At 47.3% G+C, this 13,457-nt stretch overlaps 1 long non-coding RNA gene across 1 annotated transcript in view; it reads left to right on the forward strand.

Annotated features, from left to right (window-relative positions):
• Window positions 1–1,666: 1,666 nt before the first annotated feature.
• The window catches only part of LOC135914503 (uncharacterized), a 27,116-nt gene continuing 15,325 nt past the window's right edge, over window positions 1,667–13,457 (forward strand). Inside the window, exon 1 of the long non-coding RNA XR_010568323.1 lies at window positions 1,667–1,791. This is a non-coding gene — a long non-coding RNA (uncharacterized lncRNA). The remainder of the gene's footprint in view (window positions 1,792–13,457) is intronic.

The raw sequence follows: 13,457 nt of genomic DNA on the forward strand, positions 1-13,457 counted from the left end.
TGCGTGTTTCTGCTGCGCTTCCGAGGCAATCAGGTGTCATAGGCTAATTCGACAGGGAAGGGAATCCTAGAGGTGATACTGCGTCTTTATCGCAAGTCGTCAGACAGCAAAGCTCAAAGAATGGCAAAAGGCGGCCAACTGGTGTGGATGCTAGAAAGCTACCATGATTTTTTTTTGTGAAATCGGCTTTTGTGAATTCGGCTTCTCTTCTACAGGTTGGGAACGCCTGAGGTTTCTGGCAGATTTTCGTAGTGCTTCAGTGTGCGATGCGTGCGAGTCGGTGTATCAAGATAATTTTTCGCGTTGGCGAGTAATTTTAAAATTTCGCTAGTGTGCCAATTGTTGCGAATGCCTTTACTGTGGCAGGGTTCACGCGATTTCTAATTGCAACGGCTTCACATACGCCGAGAATTTACCCATCTCTCGCCTGTCGATTGTACCGCTTAATGCCAAACAAAGCTACACCTACTTCTATGAAGATATCTTTCACTTTCTTCTTATGACCGATTTCTATGAAAAAGGGTTCAACAATCCCCCCCCCCCTTTTCTTTTCATTCTTCACTCTCCCATCCCAAGACACGGTTGATGTCCCATTTCTGGTGAGATATACGGTACAAACGAATATATATTACGAGCACTTTCTTTGCCAAATATTTGCATCCCGAGTTTTTTGCGTTGTCCTGTATGTGGATCCAAACCAAAATTTCCGCGAGAATAGGGCTGAAAGTATTGATTTCGTTATTGCTGCACAGTGCCTCATCCTGTACGCTACATCACCTTCATCATCCGAATGCGCACAAAGGCAGGTCGGATTTGGCCCAGAACGTGCTCACCTAGATGGAAAGTGCGCAGTGCCGTAGCGACGTGCATGCCTGTCGTATTATACGCGGGTTTTTAGGGCATAGTAGGTCTTTTTTTTTCGTGTAGTCGGTGTAAGATGCCGGGCGGTATGTGCTTGCAGCTCTGCGAACAATGCCTTGAACTTTCTTTTTATTGGGTCGGTCCTTCGATCGGGGCAGCAGCCGCCGAAGCAGACAATCGCCTTCTGGCCTACGCCACATTCCGGCCTTTGCATTCTCCCTTTTTACGCATTCCCAACGGAAAAAAAAAACATCGTTGGGGTGCAAGGACGTGTTCTCTAGTTTAACCATCTGAATTTTGTTATATTTACTCTTTCTTTGGCATCTCCTCCCCCTCTTCCCCACGAACACAATTTCTGGCTACGCCAACGCTACTGTCGAGGACATCTCCAAAAAGAAGGATGGAAAAGCTTCGTTGGGCCATCTGAAGGCAACGACTGTCTCTTGTGCTGTGAAAGTCTGTCCCACATAGTACATCGACAGTACAATATGTGGTGTTGCCAAGACTCGCTCATAGAGATTGCATACAACGTCCCTTGGGAACCTCATGTTACATAGGGTAAGTTAAACTAAGGCCTAGGCGCAAGTATCAGGAAGGCATGTCTGGGGTATTGTTTGCTGCGAGAATGCAGCAGAGCCATATGGCCCAGCCGTCGCCCAGGTTTCATTGGCCAATGGTACTGACACGATGTCACTATTGTGCGCACAAATTGCAATGCTCTCTGTATCTTCGTTGTTGATAAGAACACTTGGCGAAGCACGTATTTAAACTGGCTATTGTTGTACTGTGCGCTAATATAAAAAAAAGAGACAGTAAAGGCGCTGCCATTGGGCTATTCAGCAGGAACTTCTTGAGCATAAAAGAGGGTCATACGGTCTTCTCTCTCAGTTTTCTGGACCTTCTATCGCAGGACACTTCTCTGAGAAATAGGTAAATAATTCGCTTCTCGCAAGTTTGATCTAATGAACCACCTGACTCTTAATTTGAGCATATATAAGAATATGCCTAGTGGATACCGCTGCTCCACCTTCTTGGGTGGGTTTCTGGGCGAGCCAGAATTTATCAGCATCAGAATTCGCCATGTCTATGCCGCAAGTGAAGAGACAGAATTATAAAAAAGACTGGAAATAATATCTAGCAGTAGTGAAGCTAGCAGGCTGGGTCAAAATCTTAAAACTACAGTAACATATACAATATATGTACCTATATCTGCTAAACCGCGCTTTAGAGTTTCAATAATGACCCGTAATTGTTTGAAGGAAGCTTTTAAGAATGGTCACGTTCATGTTCGCGCTTGTCAAAAGGTTTTCGCTGTGTAGATTTGAGTTTTACACTTCTTGGTTTCAACATCATAGATTCAACATGAGCTCAAAGATAGCACTTTAGCGACCACCATATTGCTAACTGTCATGGACGAATTGTGAGTCGCTTCAAGATATCCATGTTTATCGGCATTACGATAACGTAGCAATTCGCTACTAGTGGCGTCGCGCAAAGATGGGGGTGCCTCCTCTGCTTCTTTATTAGCACAAGCAGCGCAGAAGACTGAAGGACATCAGTGTTGCCAAACTAAGGTGGCCCATGCGGGAGTGTCAGCCTGAGTGATGCCGTGTGGGTGAAACTCTCAAGGCAACTTCAAGAGGCGCGGCCGCCAACTTCAAGCCAACTTCAAGCCAACTTTCAGTGAACGAAACATAGACGAGCATTACCCCTTACAACACGCAGTTTTTTTATTCGTGAGACGCTCTTCAGGTGGCGGACCGTTTTTAGCCTATGGGTGCAGGGCGTCGATTTCCGAGTAGCCTAGCTGGCTCCTCGGCCCGGCACGCGGCCGATAACTACGCGATGGCAAACAAAGAGAATGCAGTCAAAGTGGCAAGATATACGCTAAATTATATAGGTTGAGTTCCTCCAACGCCCTCCGATAGCACAGTTAGCAGCGAGAAGGCGAAACCTTTGAGCTCCTCGCGGATGCTGTAGACTAGTGTGGACACGTCATTATGGCGTGACATGCACGTCACATAATGCACGCTCCCTGAAGCAAACTATAGGATTTGTTCGCTGTGTGAATACGTCTTTCAGAAGCCTAACAACGCTTTTACAGTGCCATACTTCTCCAAAATATATATAAATCACAAAACATGATCTAGTGAAGCCAATTGATCGTTTGCGCTCTTTCCTTCTGTCTCCATCGCCTTTTCCTGTGGTTGCCTTTTTTGAATGCGCAACTTCGTTCTTCAACACAATGCACCAACTAGCCCAGCAAAAAGTTCTTCTAAACTAGTGATGACAACTTAAAAAAAGGGGTATGTCCTATAGGCATAAAATCTATATTTATTAGCAGCAACTTGAACGAGGAACATTTACTTTGGTATTGTTTCTAATGTTCTTGTTTGTAATAGCTATCTACTTAAGCAACTATTATACTTTTCTCTGGCATGTAACCGTGTTTTACAATGGATTTCAAGACATCAATGTAATATATTGTTTGTGGCCTGTTACCTCTCGTACGCTTCCTTTTCCGGCGTTTAAAATAAATCCAGTGAAATGTAAGAAATTGCAAACAGGTGTGGCCCAACAGTGATTCTCGCTAATAGTTACAAAGGAACTAAACGTGGTTCATAAGTGTACCGGTGGGGACAGGCTTGCTATGGTGACGAAGAACTACTGGTGATGCGCTAGCGTCTAAGCTCACGATCACTTGGGGCAAGAGTAAGCAGACTGCCAGAGGCAAATAAGCGAAAAGAAAACAAAAGTTGCACATTTCCTGTGTAAGTCTAACCTGAAATGCAAACTATTGTAGACGTTACCTCGAATAAATTTAACATGTCTTATGTAGGAGAAAAATGGTCTCTCACACGAAGATTCCATGGGCGTAATGAAATCGTAGTCCAGCACTCCAGTGGCACCCAAGTTGGCAGTAGAGTCGGCTTTTAAGATGGGCACTTCGGCTCATCTCGTACGCTTTCCCCTAAGTAGGTGGGCATGGATGTTCATGCCTGAGTTAGTTTCAGGCGTCTTCAATAAAAACGAAATTGAAGTGCTGCATGGTAGAATGAAACCTGCTGCCACGTCTCGAAAGGTTGTCATGTATGAAGGTTCCGAAGAACACCAAAACAGGACTGTTTACATATGGCAGAACATCACCCATGTACAGCTAGATACCCAACTTCGGCGCAGCAACAGAATTAGTGTTACTGGATGTGGGCTGGAACTGGCATCACAATATAATGTATTCATCTATTTAATTTACGTCATTCGAATAAAACTCCCGCAAAAAAAGCCTAGCCCCGATCGACCTGTACTTGGACCCGCACTTTAAGGATTTCAAAATCAAGAAAGGGGCCGACAGATGGAATAGCACACTGTGGTATAAAGTTCGCAAACAGGCATAAGGTGCATCAGAAAGGCTGGCCAGCCTTTCTGAGGCACCTTATCTCTGTTTACAAACTTTATACTTTACGAAGTTGTATTTCAAAGATGAAATTCTGCTCCACTAATTAGGCCAAGTACAGTCTACGGTGAACATAGAGTAATTGAGGACGCTAACGCATACGGCCAACAGCTTTTAAAGGGCCAAAAAATAAAAGTATCACTCGCCAGTCTCGGCAGATGCGGATATCACTCCTGATATAACGTGGACATCTAACATCTGAACTTACAAATGGGCAGTCCTTGCCGAATACTTTGGCCGCAGTCCTCCACCAGTACAGGAAGATATTTTTTATGGTACTCGCTTCACTGTACGGAGGGACAAGCGAATGGCCTAGTTAACGCAGTGGGACAGATGTGGAAAACTGCAGAAAACCGAAAACTATGATCGTTTTGAATTGATATGTAATACCAAACAGAAGGCCACTAAATGCCTGCGCGTGGCATCACGCGCCTTAGAGCTTTACAAGCACTCGTTCACATTGCGGGCTAGACGTCTTCAGACGTTTGAACTATATGTGTACAGAAAAAAAAACACGAAACTTCAAAGTCTGAATGTTCAGTTACGCAAGTTTCAAACATATTGTTACAAGGATGTTGGGAGTATAGGAAGACTGGATTTACAATATATATGCAAGAAGAGTCATGAAGAGTAGTTAAGATGGCTGACCACCAATAACAAGCAGCAGCCAACGTCTCGCGATCTTCTTCTTCGCCTCTCTTCTTTCATCCTTCCGTAAAAGCTCCCCCGGGTGGTGAAGCGCCGTCTCGGTGCATGGTAGGCGAATTGCGAGCGAAGTATGACTTCAGGCGCGAAACGTGCACCAGGTCAACAGGCGTCGGACTTGAGGATGTATCAAACTGCAGGGGCGAAATCTTGTAATTTACGTCGTTAACTTAACGTAAAATTTCATAAGACACTGTGTAGTGAGAGAGAAGCTTCTGGGAGAGGCCAACACGACGACATGGTGACCAAAGGAGCACCGAAGCACCTGGCGCCAATTTAACATCGCGATGGCATTGGTCACACCGCTGTTTTGGTATATGCTGCCAGGCTAGTAAACGAGACCGCGCGACTTGACGCGCCATGTGAGCGCGATCGATGACTTCACTAGCGTACTCAGTTGCAACATGTGGCACAGAAGGGAGGGTGGTGTCAAACAACAATGTGGGGTCACGACCGTACAAACGATAAAAGGGGGAAGGTTCTGCGATGTCATGTCGGGACGAGTTATACGCGAACTCGTAGGCCAGCGTGGCGTCCCAGTCGGGGTGATCGTTGGAGACGTACATCGACAGCAGCTCTGTGATTGTTTAGCTGAGACGTTCCGTAAGACCGTTCATTTGTGGGTGGCAGGTGGTGGACAGCTTTTTCTCAGTAGGACAAGAGCGGCGGAGGTCGTCGACAACTCTAGACAAGAACGAGCAGCCACCGCCTGTAAGTAACTGTCGAGGTGCACCGTGGTGGAGAATGACGTCGTGGAGGAGACAGTCGGTGACGCCTGTTGCGAGACTAGTCGGTAACGCCTTTGTTATCGCGTAGCGTGTCGCATAATCCGTAACGACGGCGATCCACTTATTCACTGCCGTCGTTGTCGGAAAAGGGCCAAGCAGGTGAAGGCCTACGCGAAAGAACGGTTCAAAGGGAACTTCAACTGGATGGAGTCGTCCGACAGGTCGCAGGAAATGTTTCTTCCGGCGCTGACACAATTCTCAAGTTGCGACATAACGTATATACGTATATACGCAATATATATACGTATATACGTATATATGTACGTCGTATATACGCAAAACTCAAAGCTGTGCCACTGTCGGTGCATCGTGAAGTTCGAGAATGACGGATGGCTGATGACGAGGGAGGACAAGGAGCAACTCAGGGCAATCAGGGTTGATATTGCGGTGGTAGTTTGCAATCATACAGCAAGAACATGCGGCACGTGCCGTCGGTGCTGCCAGATTGCACTTGGCTAAGATGGACTGTAAGGATGCGTCGCGTGGTTGTTCAGCGCAAATGTCGGTCATGTCAGTCAAAGCCATCAGGCAGGTCACTGGATCATACGCAGTAGGATCGGGAGGATCCACGGGATGACGAGAGAGGCAGTCAGCGTCCTTGTGCAGACGTCCTGACTCATAGCTGACAATAAATCAAAATTCATGGAGCCGCAAAGCCCAGCGACCAAGCCGTCCGTCCTGTCGGGTCTCGGAGGGATACAGCCAGCACAGTGCGTGGTGGTCTGTAACGAATGAAATAACGCGCCCGTACAAATATGGCCGGAACTTGGCGACAGCCCAATGTAAAGCCAAGCACTCCCGCTCGGTGATGGAGTAATTTCTTTCGGCAGGCGACAGCAGGTGGCTGGTGTAAGCTATGACGCACTCGGTACCATTCTGCTGTTGGGCGAGAACAGCGCCAATGTCCTGGCCGCTTCGCCATTGTGGACTTCGGCCGGTGCAGATGGATCAAAGTGGTCAAATATGGGACGGGTGGTGCGAAATCCTATGAGAGCGGCGAACGCATGATACTGCTCAGGGCCCCATGGGAACGGCGTGTTCTTTTTTATAAGATCTGTCAAAGGCCGAGCAACGTCGGCGAAGTTTTTGACGAAACGGCGAAATTAAGAACAAAGGCCGACTAAGCAGCGCTCGTCAGAAGGAGAACGTGGCACAGGGAAACTGCGTACGGCGCGAACTATTTCCATATCTGGTTGGGCACTGGATGCGTCAACAAGGTGTCCCAGCACGATAATCTGACGGCGCCCGGACTGACACTTCGTGGAGTTCAGCTGGAGGCCGCCTTTTCACAAGACTGCAAAAATGGCAGTGAGTTGGGTAAGGTGGCTGCCGAACGTGAGAGAAAAAACAACATCGTCAAGGTAGCAAATACAGGTGGTCCATTTGTAGCCACGCAGAAGTGAGTCCATCCTACGTTCAAATGTCGCAGGAGCATTGCATAGGCCAAAGGGAATGACTTTGAACTGATATAAGCCATCCGGTGTGATGAAGGTCATCTTCTCGTGGTCCATTTTATCTACTGATATCTGCCATGTAGCCGGATCGAAGATCGATGGACGAGAAGTATTTATCTCCATGGAAGCAGTCAAGGCGTCATCGATGCGTGCGATTGGGTAGACGTCTTTTCGCGTGTTCTTGTTTTAAGTGTCGACAATCGACGCAAAAACGCCAGGTACAATCTTTCTTTTTCACAAGAACGATAGACAAAGCCCAAGGGCTGGCTGATGGCTCGATGACCCTGTTGCGGAGCATTACGTATATTTCTGATTGGATGACTCGACGTTCAGCATGCGATACACGATAGGGACGCCGACGAATTGGATTCTTTTCTCCAGTATTTATACGGTTGTGAACAACAGATGTTTCGCCTAAAGGCCTGTCACAGAAATCAAAGATGTTACGGTACGATTCGAGGAGGAGATGTATGTCCGTGGCCTGTGCCGAGGTGAGGTCAGGTGCAATCATGTTCGCGAAGTCATCTGTTAGTGAATCAGAGCTGTGAGCTGCAATTGGCGCTAAGAAACCACTCTCGGCATTCAGACTCTCAATGTTATTTCGGAAGTATCAGAAACGCTCGCCAAAAACATGCCAGCTGGAAGCACTTGAGCGTAGAGGCTGAAATTCAGGAGCGGAAGAACGGCGCCGTTGTTACTAATCGTCACCAGCGTATGCGGAAGAGCAACGTTCCGGTTCAAAAGCACATCGATGATGGGGCGAAGAACATATTCACCGTGAGGAGTCTGTGGCTGTGCGGTCAAAGCGACGTAAGCGACTGCCTCAGGTCACAGACCCACATATTGAAGTGAGCACACGTGCGTTGGGGCGGTGCTCGGTTCATCGGCGGCTTGAGGCACTTCCAATTGAAGAACGCCGGTTGGGCACTCGGTGAGAGCAGGATGATAGGGTAAAAAGTCAAATCAAGGCCAACGTCGTGAGGTCAGTTGTCGATCACAGCAAAGAGAACAGAAGTACGGTGTCCGGCTGTACTTACACGCGCTGTACACACTCCAAGAACAACCCCCTCGCCGCCGTCGGCCACACGAAGTACTCGGGCAGCTGCTGGGGAGGGGAGATTTTTTAAATATCTACGTAGGCTGTCATCTTAGATGCTTAGGCTCCAGTGTCGATGAGTGCTTAGACAGGTACGCCATCTATTTTAATGCCAATTAGAGTTCTCCTTGTGGGCATAGACAGATAATTTGCTGCAGTAGTTGGCAATGCAGCACCACCTCCAACGGCCGCATGTTTTAGTTTTCCGAAAGGCTGTGGCGAAAAGCCACACGGGACGAAAGGCGACGTGGCTTTGGCGAACGGGAAGATGGGCGACGTGTTTGTGGTGAACGAGACTGGTGTCCGCGCAGAGATGGGGAGCGACTGTACCATGGGTTCCTAGCAGAGTTGTCGGCAATGTTAGACTCGGCGGTGGGTGATTGGCTTTACAACAAAGTGCCAGCACATCCTGGATGCACGTGACATAGGAATCCGTAGGGGATTGGGCCCGGGAGGCCAGTCCCCGCTTAGTGGCAATATTACGGCTGGCTGGTTTGCCAAACAACTCTGTCAACTTCTCTTTGCATTGATCCCTGCTGGTTAGCTCCTCATCGTGGTTTTCGTACCACACTTTTGCCCTGACTCTTAGGTAGAACAACAAGTCAACTAGCGTAAGCGTAGGGTCCCATTTCTTGATTCCACTCAAGTGTTTGTACATCGCCACCCACCCTTCAACGTCGGCACCAACGGTCCCGCAGAAAGTTCCAGGATCCTTGGGATGCACAACCACAACCGAAGGTGACAGCCTCGCAGCTGGAGACGGTGACGTTGGAGGCGGCAACGACGTTGATCCCGCGTGCTCACCGTCATTCATGGTGCGGAGGCATCTTTGATCCTTCGGTAGCAATGTAGTTAAAATGTTGAAACTACTGAATGGTAGATGTAAACGTGCGAAGCAATCAACAGACACACGCGTTTTCCGAAAGTTTCGAGGGTACACGGCTATCTCTTAAGCCAACGCATGGCAGCTTATACATCCACACGAATGGCCCCACAAGAAGGGATCAGCGCTACCGCATTCGCTGAAAGTGCTGATTATGTGTCCATCCCGCAAACATATTTGCCACTGGTGACAACGTATGCTAAAAACAACGCCGACGAAGATTACGATGCCATAACCAGACCATTCATGATGCCTGAACCCCAACCACGCCCTTCTGTATTTACATCAAGAAGCACACCGCGGGCAGGCGGGATTTCTGCAGCGGGCGTTCGTAACCTCTCTATGATAACAAAAAATCACTGTTCAACGAAATCCATCACGTTTGAAAAAAAAAAGGTATGTGCCTTTAACTAGAAGTTTCGTGTTTGGAAACCCATACCGGAGCCTGTCATGCCACCAGCCTTCTTGAGTAACCTGATGCCAATATCGTTAATATCGTGCGCGTTCAATAGAATAAAAAATCAGGATAAATGTGCATCTAAATTTCGTCCTAGAAAACCGGGAACTTGTATCAATGGGGGTAACGTTTTTGACCTAGGTTATACATGGAAAATATCCTCCTGCGGCTAACGAAGCCGTACTCCATATTACGTGAGCACCGCCGATAATCTTAAAAGGTGTACAGTTACAGATTTTCATGAAATTCGTGCATGAAATTATCGTGACATAAGCACCATCCTTCAGCCTCCAAGGAAGCGCGAGTAGCTTTATAACGTCTTTCGCCAAGCGCAGAAGCTTTCACGTCAAGGTAGGACAAAAGACAAGCACGGTAGCTTTTAAGATGGTCGGTCTCCCTAGAGAAACATAGATGTCGGTGAAACTTTTGAATATTGCAAAATACGTACTACCCGACAAGGTGACCAAAATACCGCACATCACGCATGTTGCGTACTCAGATGACGTCACCACATGATTAGGTTCCGGATGGTTAAAAGAGAAGAAGCCTTATACACGGAACTAGATAGCATTGATGATAAATTTAAACAGGTGGGACATTGTACGGCTCCTGAAAAGTTGGAGCATATTGTCGGAAGCGTCGGAACACGGTAAAGGCCAAAAACGAAGCCAAGGAAAGCTTTTACCTTCATAGCGATTACAGAGTCGGAACACATAAGGGGTTCAAGCGTTTTAGGCATGCACATCTACCAGCATTGTAGAGCAAACACGGGGCTAGGACGCACGGTCAAAATAACGAAGGAGGTGTATCACGTGCTGCGATGCCTCCGCCTGAGCAGGGAATTCATCTTGAAGGGCGTATTTCGAGCAAAGACATTATACTTGAAGAAAAGTGTACGAAGTAAAAAAAAAAAAAACGTCATTTTATTGGGTGTATGTAGTGAGGTGCTGTAAATACATATGATTCCGTATGCATTCAGATGTACAGTATAATTGTAGTGCCAGTGAATCAGCACGCAAGTGACTGTGCATACGCATATATAGATAAGCAAACACATAACACGGTTATGTCGCCAATGTTATTTATAAAATTCTGGGATTTTACGTGCCAGAACCACAATATCATCATCAGACACGCTAAATTAGGGGACGCCTTAGAATTTTAACCAGCTTGGGTTGTTTAATGTGCGCCCAATTGGAGGTACGCGGGTGTTTTTGCATTTCACCTCTAAAAAACGCTGCCGCCTTGGCCAAGATTTGATTCCGGAAACTCGACCTTAGCAGCGTAACACCAATGGCTCTACGCCACCTCGGCCGCCATGGCTAGCGACAACAAGCACGCAAGTGCGGCTTCATTTTTAGCTTATTCTTTTCATTAGTATGTCCAAATCGATTACGGTCGATTGCTTGAAACAGTGTCTACCGTTAACGCAAGCCTTCGCACAGAATTCGTGAACCACCGTACTCTCAATATCTTCACGTCTTGGAAACCTTGGCTGTAAAACACATAATTCGACACACGCATACAAACACATACACATGCCCACGCGCGTGAACGCACAGTGTGTGCGAGCTATTATGCGTGCAGTTAAAAAAGGGAACATGTATGATTCTGCCCAAATACGAACATGGACATGTACTTTAGAATCTGCTGAAGAAGCCTGTCAAGCGGTATTTCGATAATTGGTGATCATTTAAAAACAAACTGCTTCTGAAACGGAGGAACGGCATTATGATTGGTTGCTTTCCCATTAGGGCAATGCAAAGGCAAAATGATAAAAATGGAGAACATGGATAAACTGGAAATCATTTTGTTTTTCAATTTTCTTTAAATGATACTTACTTCAGTAGTCCCTTGAGATTTCGCTTAACGAGAGTCGAATGAATTTTTTTTTCAGTTTCAATAAAATAAGAATCAATTAGTTAATTTTTGAAGTATTGTTCTGACAGACCAATTGTTAATAAAACATCGTAGAGATCCGAAGAGATGCAAACAGGAAGGGCGTTTCAGCAAAATTCCCATCGCGTGTTTACTTCCTCTGGAAAATAGAGAAAGCTCCCAAATTATTTAAAAAAAAAGCGCCGCTCCGCCGGAAAAGCTACACTTCGATTGCAACAGACAATAATTAGCCAGCTATACGCCGCCAGGATAGTAGTTTGTTGACCTCATAGGTTCGTAAACATCCACCTGCGAAATAAGTTAACAAGCATGGTGCAACGCGCACTGACAAACATATACACATCTTGTTCGATGACTGCGGAAAGTCGGTGTCAAAACGCTGGCGCCAGGAAGGGCGGCAGCAGCGAGCAAATTGACCTTTGTGCTACTACTCGCTTCAACGCGAATTAAGCGGCGAGAAGACAGCGCACACGAAGCCCTCTGCCTTCGGTGAAGCCAGGCTGTGTACTCATCGCAGATCGCTATTATGGTAGAGACCCCGCGGCCGCGCTATTGGCCTGGAGCTCCACCACTGGAAAAGCTGGCGCCACCGTCGGCGTGACGTGCTAGGAGGGATCACGTGGACATAGCGGCCGCGTCGGCTACTTCGGGCGCGCCGAAGCGAGCTGAAAACGAGTTTAAATTCTCTCGTACGCTGCTGTCCTCATTTAGTGGCGAGATTTTCCCGCTTCGAGTGTCTCCTTTACAACGCTGGAAAACACTACAATAGGTAGTGGCTGCCTTTGAAGGCACGCAACTTGGTAGGCTACTGCTCGGTGCCGCAGGGCCGGACGCACGTAACGGAGGCCGGTGTCAGCCTTATTCACACGTAGCCGCAGGACAAGAAGCTGCGTTAAGCTTGGCTCGCGAAACATAAAACCGGCAAACAGTCATCGGCTACAACTCGGGTATGCAGCAAGCACAGACGCGAGGAAGATTTCTGCTACGGCGCCCGGTCTGCGATGTTCTGAAAACGCGCCCTGAGACGCTCGCCCGAGTCCGCTGCCCGACTAATGTCGTGACGGTCTGGTCTATGAACTTGTCGATGCTATAGATACTGGCAAGTTCAGTGGAGTGGAAAGGCAGCAGTAAGAAACACATTTAAAAAAAGCATGGCATATGGTCATGTTTGTGTTATGAATTAATGCACTGGATTACAAAAAAGGAGCAGCGGGAAATTGCACGCTGAGAACAGTGATGAACATACAGTGCGACGCAACTCGATAAATAGTATTGAAAGGTCAAATAATTTAGAAGAAAAAAAAAAGATTGAATCGTCGCGACGGCACATCACAGTCCCCGTAGGCGTCGAAGTCTCTACAATGAAATTATTTTTGAACAGCTGTGATAGCGCCAACCAACTATGGTTGCTTGTATACTGTCAAATGCTCATATTCTGCGGCCTAAAGCTCATGGCACGGTGCGAAAACGCGCGCGCGGAGAAAGCGAAACAGTGCGCGGACAAGCATGCAGACGCGCAGTCGGTCGCTGCGAATCTGCGCGATCACTGCATTGAGGCTTCGTTCTATTACACTCCATTTAGTTATACAAACACTACAAGAACATATTTCACATAGTTTGCTCTCAGGGTTTACCTACCTTTCACGCAAGAAGCCGGTTCGGGAGACTCCATCGCGGCGACCGCGCGCAGCGGCGTTCACTGTACGTGTTCGGTAAAGAGATAGCGTCTGTAAACGATTGTGTGCTTTAAGTTTGCCCAAGATTATTATTTAGACAGTAAGAAACTTCTCTCGTTTCGAAAGTACTTAGAGAAATGTCCGGGAGAGCTCGCACGTGGTGTTTTCAGTGAGCGCTGACCGC

This window comes from Dermacentor albipictus, chromosome 8 (genome assembly GCF_038994185.2).
Source record: "Dermacentor albipictus isolate Rhodes 1998 colony chromosome 8, USDA_Dalb.pri_finalv2, whole genome shotgun sequence".
Taxonomy (NCBI): domain Eukaryota; kingdom Metazoa; phylum Arthropoda; class Arachnida; order Ixodida; family Ixodidae; genus Dermacentor; species Dermacentor albipictus.